Genomic DNA, 7,194 nt, shown 5'->3' with positions numbered 1-7,194 from the left:
TTGATGACCCAACCAGCAAGTGTGCTGCTGCCACATTGCCAACCCTCTCTGGACATTCGTGAAGGATTGTGGGTAGTGAAACCTTTATAATAGGCGGATTTGGGGGCTATTCATCTCCACATTCACTTTGCAGGGATGACAAATGACCCGATGTGTAAGGAGATACTGATTCATGGTGCTGGCCATAATTATTTTTTTTTGACTGTCAGACACAGCCAAGGCAGTGTTTCATTTATTAGAAAACTAGAGGCCCGGTGCACGAAATTCATGCACGGGGGGTGGGGGTGACCCTCAGCCCAGCCTGCACCCTATCCAATCTGGGACCCCTCAAGGGATGTCCGACTGCCCGTTTAGGCCCAATCAGACCTAAACCACCCCCTAACCACTCCCCTGCCAGCCTGATTGATGCCTAACTGCTCCCCTGCCAGCCTATTTTCCCCTAACTGCCCTCCCCTGCAGACCTGGTCCCCCAGAACTGCTCTCACCTGCAGGCCTGGGTCCCTCCCAACTGCCCTCCCTTGCAGGCCTGGTCCCTCCCAACTGCCCTCCCTTGCTGGCCATATTGTGGTGGCCATCTTGTGTCCACATGGAGGCAGGATCTTTGACCAATGGGGGCAGCCATCTTGTGTGTTGGAGTGATGGTCAATCTGCATATTACTCTTTTATTAGATAGGATAGAGGCCTGGTGCACGGGTGGGGGCCAGCTGGTTTGACCTGGAGGATGTTCTGGATCAGGGTGGGGGGTTCCCTTGGGGTGTGGGGTGGCCTGGGCGAGGGGCCTGTGGTGGTTTGCAGGCCAGCCAAACCCCCTGGCAACCCAAGCGGAGGGCCCTGGTATCTGGGGTTTATTTATCTTCTACAATTGAAACTTTGTAGCATGGAGCAGAGCCAAGCCTTCTGCTTGCTCTGTGGCAGCAGCCATTTTTGGGGGGATTTATGTATCTTCTATAATTGAAACTTTGTAGCCTTAAGCGGAGGCCTGGGCTGGCCAGGGTGTGGGGAAAGCTTGGCTTCCTCCATCACTGGGGCAACCCTAGCCTCCTGCTCTTTCCAGCTCCGTGGCTGCCGACATTTCTGTTTGGGTTTATGTATTTTCTATCATTGAAACTTTGTAGCCTTGAGTGGAGGCCTAGGCTGGCAAGGGCAGGTGGAAAGCTTGGCTCCCCCCATTGCTGGGGAAACCCAAGCCTCCCCCCTCCTCTCTGTGGCCGTAGCCATCTTGGTTGGGTTTATTTACATATTCGCTCCTGATTGGTCGGTGGGCTTGGATGGTGGGCGTGGCCTATGGGTGTAGCGGAGTGATGGTTAATTTGCATATTACTCTTTTATTAGATAGGACAAGAAAGAATGAAAATAAACCTCTGCACAATACACCTTAAAGCAATGATTAACATCTCTGAAGATATGGCAGTCCACGACAGTAGCCTAAGAGTCTGAATTTATTTATGTATTTAAGGCCCATGGAATTTGCATGCTAACTAGTGATAAACTGCAGACTAAGTCATATTTTAGAATATCAGCTCAATTTATAATATTGGTTACTTCATCCTAATGAGGTGAATTGGGTTAGGAATAACATCTTTGAATAGTATAAAAGTTAAACTGAGTTCCTAAACTCAGGCAAGGCTTTATTCATTTTTATATGTTTAATCTATGCACAGTGGTGGCACAGGTAAATATTCAACAGTATTATATTAACTGAATTAATGTACTGGGCAGATATTTTCCAAAATATGGGGCTCACTGGAGAAAGAGAATAAAAAAATCTGGGTGGTGGTTACAAGGTTGGGAAACTGATGTACACATGAATTTTAACCTCAGGTCTATGATGTCACGCTGCCACATGACAGGTGTTCCACGATTCAGGTAGCATCTTAAGACTTAGAGGAGCAACAAGAGGGCTGAGAGCTGTTATCAGTTTCCTGCCTTCCTTCTTGCAGGCAAGGCCCATGGACTTAGATAATTACAATGTCAGATAAAATTAATTTTTCAACTATAAAAACAGAATAATTTAAAAAAACCTGGCCCTTTTTAGCCACCTGTCAAAAGGGTAGAGCTCTAACTCAAGCAAGCACAGGTGACTAGAACATAAAATCAAAGTCTCTGTATTATGGAGGACAAAAAGATCTCAGTAACTTTTATTTAAAACATTTAAAAAAGATTCAATTACTACTTTCATAGGGTAAATTTTAACTAAACCTAAAACTGAGGTAACTATTTCACAAACTGTTTCTGCTATAAGAAATTATTTGAACCTCATCAAGTAGTATACTTACACTTTTTCATGAGGAAATTTAAAAAGGTCCAATTCTGAACCATACCAAAACAAGCACTTTAATTGAATCTAAATATACACAGAGGCCATATCAATATTACTATTTCAAACATTCAATATTTGAGCTACTTAAGTAGTGGCAATAGGTGAATTTCAAAATGTTCTTTTAAATAAACTAAAAATGTAAATCTCAAGACTTTCTATTACATTAATTTAACCTGGTTTATTTTTAAAATATTTCCTCCTCCTGCAGTTAAAGAATACTTCTCTCCTGCATTAAAAACAAAATAACTGGCCCTGACCGGTTTGGCTCAGTGGATAGAGCGTTGGCCTGCGGACTGAAGGGTCCCGGGTTTGATTCCGGTGAAGGGCATGTACCTTGGTTGTGGGCACATCCCCAGTAGGGGGTGTGCAGGAGGCAGCTGATCTATGTCTCTCTCTCATCGATGTTTCTAACTCTATCCCTCTCCCTTCCTCTCTGTAAAATAATCAATAAAATATATTTAAAATAAACAAAAAAATAACTGTATCTCTCTCTCTCTTATAGTTTTGCTCAGCTGAATTAAACATTTTTAAAGCTTTATTCTTCACTACTACACCAATATCCTCAATTCTTAACTGGTCCAACAGCAGATTTCCGTACATGACAACAATACATACAATATATACAAATAAAGAGAATTCTGCCAGCAATTCTGTCCAGTAACAATACAGAAGACACAGTATTAAAAATCAATTGTGTATTTATTTGCACAGATTCAAAGAAAAGAATTGAAAATGCAACATAGTATCATATGAAGCTTAGAATTCAATGACTAATCCACTTTAAAAATAAGTTTTCCTCCAGTAACTTGAGCATGGCACTATTTTAAATGCTTCAGTTATGAGTGCTGAAACATCAGACACCTACACATCTTCAGTTTTCATAGAATTACTATTAAGTCCAAAAAAGTCTTTTTTGATGATGTACCAAACACACTGCAAAATCACATTTTTTTCATGTCGAATGTCTGGAGCTAAAAGCATTTCCAGGAGATATGGATGATGTGTTCTTGGTTCAAATAAAGCATGATTGTTGTGACAATCTTTTTTCCTCTTAGGGTTTGTCTTTTTGAAATTTTTCTTTTGGTGCCTGGCTTCTGAGAAATTTTTAACATTTGCTTTAACATCTTGATTTGGTCCCTTAGGAGCATCACTATGAAGAACCTGGTCTTCTGCCAGAACATCTGCTTTGGTCTTAATGGGAGTTCCTTCTGGCTCACTCTCTGACCCTGAGAGACTGCCATAGTTGTTCATTAATGAGCACAGGTCTGGTGTCACTTCCTTGGGTATGACAGTACTTTGTGGTTTCTCCTCTTTATCAGACTCAGAATCAGTATTTACCAAAAACACTCAGAGGGTCTGCATTTGCTTCGGGTGGACCTTCAGGCTTCGAATCAACCAAGCAAATGCCTGATCTGATGGCTGCTCTCTGTCCGGCAGTCATTTTCCCACTTGTGATGTCTGCCAGAACTTCTGATCTTTGCCATCTGTGAATGTCTAGACATTCCCTTCATCTTACCAAACTGTATTGTTGTCAATACTGCACCTATCTTTTCCTTTTCAAGTTTTAACTTCTTCTTCCTTTCAGTATTGGCCAGAGTTGGGTAGTTTTTTCTTCTTTCTTCTCTCCATTTTTCAATCTCCTCTGGAGTATCTAACTTGATCTTCTTCATACCAGGAGCATGCATATTTCTCCAGTGGAATTGGACAATCGTCTCATGTGCACTAAAAGAGCAACCTACTTCCGGACACTTCATATGTTCAGACATGTGTTTATCATGCTTTTCTTGATTTTTGAAACCACGATCACAGGTATCACAAAAAATAGTGGAAAATTGGTTCTCTTCTTTTCTTTTTTTAATGTTTTCTACTGGGAGGGAAGTTGAAGTCAGTAAACTTTGCATCATATTGTTGTGGAAAATAAGAATGTTTAACCAGAGTGTTGTGGGATGTCTGATGCGGAGGAAAACTGCTAGGAGACGGTCTCCAGTGCCAAGATGTGGAAGCCTGGAAACTCCAGGAAGGCTGGCCATTGATCTGAGGCTGAGAATCAAGGCGGGACTGGGTGTCGAAGAGGGTCTGGGTCCCGGGAAGAACCTGGGCATCGAAGCGCCGGGGCGCCTCGGGGAACACCTGGATCTCCGTAGGGGGCTGCGTATCCGAGGCAGACTCTGACCCCGCAGCTGGAGGCGGCGATGAAGGTGGCGGTGGCGGGGGCAACATGGCCCAGAGCATCCATTTGTGCTGCAGCGGGACTGTGTCCTTCAGAGGCCCCAACGTGGGGATCCGCTCGGGGGCTGGAAACCACCCCACGGGAGTCACGAACCCATTAGCCGGCTCAGCCATGCTAACCTCAGGCCGGTGCTGGCCATTATTTTGCAAAAATAAGGACATGAAGGAAACATGATTGGAAGATCCTTCACAATGACATTGGGCATAAGTTTGTTGGACAGTTCTCACTTAATGGGCAAAAATATACAAGGATATTTGTGTCTCATATACTGTTCCTCAGTAAATTCTCACAGTTGAGTCATTAATCAAGAGGATAAAATTCTATATTTTTCCTCATCTATGGACTATAAAACCACACACAAAAGAAAGAAAGAAAGAAACAAACAAAATATCTTCTATACAGCCCAAATCATGGTGGTTACAAGAAAAGGAAAAGCCTGAGAAAGGATAAGGACGGTCTTGAAGAAGACAGAGGAGACCACACTTTCCTGGTGAGCACATAACACGGTGTGCCATGTTGTACCATAAACTCGAACAACTGAAATTTATATAATGATGTTAACCATGTTACCCCCCAAATTGTAATAATGAAGTGATATTTAAAGCAACTCTCTTAGTCCCACATGTGCTTAAGAAAAGAGGAGACACTTTTTTTCAGGTTTTGAATAATATAAATATATTTTTATTTACCTACCCTTTGTTCAACAAGGGTCAGGTAAGTCATCTGTTGAGACTGGGCAGTAGAAGGTGTGCTGTAGGGTGTCAGCCATCAGATACTTATGGTGGAATCGTGTCTAAGAGAAGAAAAAAGAACAAATAGCTAAGGGTTACCAAACCCAGCTCTGAATCCAGACTCCTACCAAGCAAGGCAGTTTTTAAGTCCTGGGCTACAGCATCGGTAGGTGGGGAGTGCGGAGCACTATAGGTGCCCCTGGTTCTATGCATAACTGAAATAGCCAGGATGCCAGAAAGATCTCCCATAATCATTACTGCTGAGTGAAGGCTACTATGAGAGTCTAACCAGAAGCCATTAGAACTGCCTGTAACTAGGTAAGTAGTGAATGAAAAGCGGTACCACATACCTGGATGAATAGAAGAGATTTGTGTCACCAGGAAAGTTTTCAAAGATGCAGGAAGTGCCGATTGCAACACACTCTCAGTAAGCTTTTGATTTGGCTTGTGCAAAAGGAGAAAGAAAAATGAGGAGAAGGAAGAAGAGTGGGAAAGGGAGGGGAAGGAGGAAAATAAATAGAGGAAACAACATAGAAAATGGTTGTTTATTCACCCAGACTGTAACTACAGGTGACCTGAGCTGTTGCTGCTGGACCAATGTGGTTACAGTGCAGGCAATGCCTCCTCCTTGTGTTTCATGGTTCAATCTAAGTTGCCTTCCCTCCGCTGGCAAGGCCGGCATATACCTTCATCATCTCACTTCTGGGGTGAGTCAGCTCTACAGCTTTATGCCCTTTGCAGAGGTCATGAATGTCTTTCCCATCCACAGGAGGTACTTCCTGTTGGTCCATTACATAGATGACATTTGGCGCACTAGACCTAGTGAGTGGGAACCAACGCTAGACGTGCTAAACTTTGAGAGAGAGAAGTTTAAGAAGAAATCTGACTAAAATTCAGAATTCCTCTCACTCAGTGAAATATTTTTGTGTCCAGTGGTATTCAGCAGGACAAGTAACTGTTCTGAGGTGGAAAATAATTGCTGCTGCCCAGCCAGCGTGGCTTCGTGGTTGAACATTGACCTGCGAACCAGAGAGTCATGGTTCAATTCCTACTCAGGGCACATGCCTGGGTTGTGGGCTGGATCTTCAGTGTGGCGCATGCAGAAGGCAGCCAATCGATGATTCTCTCCCATCATTGATACTTCTCTCTCTCTCTTTCTTTTCCTCTGAGATCAATGAGAATATATTAAAAAATAATTGCTATCATCCAGCTCCCGCAGAGACAATGATGGAGGCACAGTGCCCAGTACGCCTCTGGATTTTAGAGGCAGAAGATTCCTCAGTGGAGCATGTGACTCCAGCAAACTTATGGAGAGATGATAAGGTCTGCTCCATTCCAGTTGGACCTGAAAAAACACAGGGCGCTGAGACAGGTCCAGGCTGCTGTGCAAGCTGTTCTGTGACCGGATCCATATACCCAGCAGACATGATGGTCCTCTGAGTATCTCTGGCAGATAGCGATTCTGTCTGGGACCTTAGAAAGACCTGTGGGTGAAAAAAAGTGTAAATGCTCAAACTTTACAACCAAGGTCTTGAAATCATCAACAAATAGCTGTTGTTCTTTTGAGGAAACACTGTGCCCTCCTTTGTGTCAAATTGGGCAGATAAAGTTCTTTATTTCTTTTTTAAAAAAATATATTTTTATTGATTTCAGAGAGGAAGGGAGAGGGAGAGGGAGAAAGAAACATCAATGATGCGAGAGAATCATTGATTGGCTGCCTTCTGCATGCCCCCTGCTGGGGACTGAGCATGTGCCCTTGACTGGAATTGAACCTCGGACTCTTCAGTCATAAGCTGATGCTCTATCCACTGAGCAAAACCAGCTAGGGCTAACGTTCTTTCTTAATAAGGAAGCCACATGCTTAGACCATCATTCATCATGCAAAATCTTTTCCACCCAGTCAACCGGCACTT

The 7,194-nt window shown here is 43.3% G+C and overlaps 1 pseudogene across 1 annotated transcript; it reads right to left on the bottom strand.

Moving 5' to 3' along the window:
• Nucleotides 1–3,181: 3,181 nt before the first annotated feature.
• On the bottom strand, nt 3,182–4,663 carry LOC308244435 (FMR1-interacting protein NUFIP1-like; annotated as a pseudogene). The gene has a single exon. The product of its transcript is annotated as an FMR1-interacting protein NUFIP1-like (transcript).
• Nucleotides 4,664–7,194: the final 2,531 nt, after the last annotated feature.

This window comes from Plecotus auritus (genome assembly GCF_963455305.1).
Source record: "Plecotus auritus genome assembly, chromosome: 3".
Taxonomy (NCBI): Eukaryota; Metazoa; Chordata; class Mammalia; order Chiroptera; family Vespertilionidae; genus Plecotus; species Plecotus auritus.
This window is presented reverse-complemented; position numbering and strand designations above follow the sequence as displayed.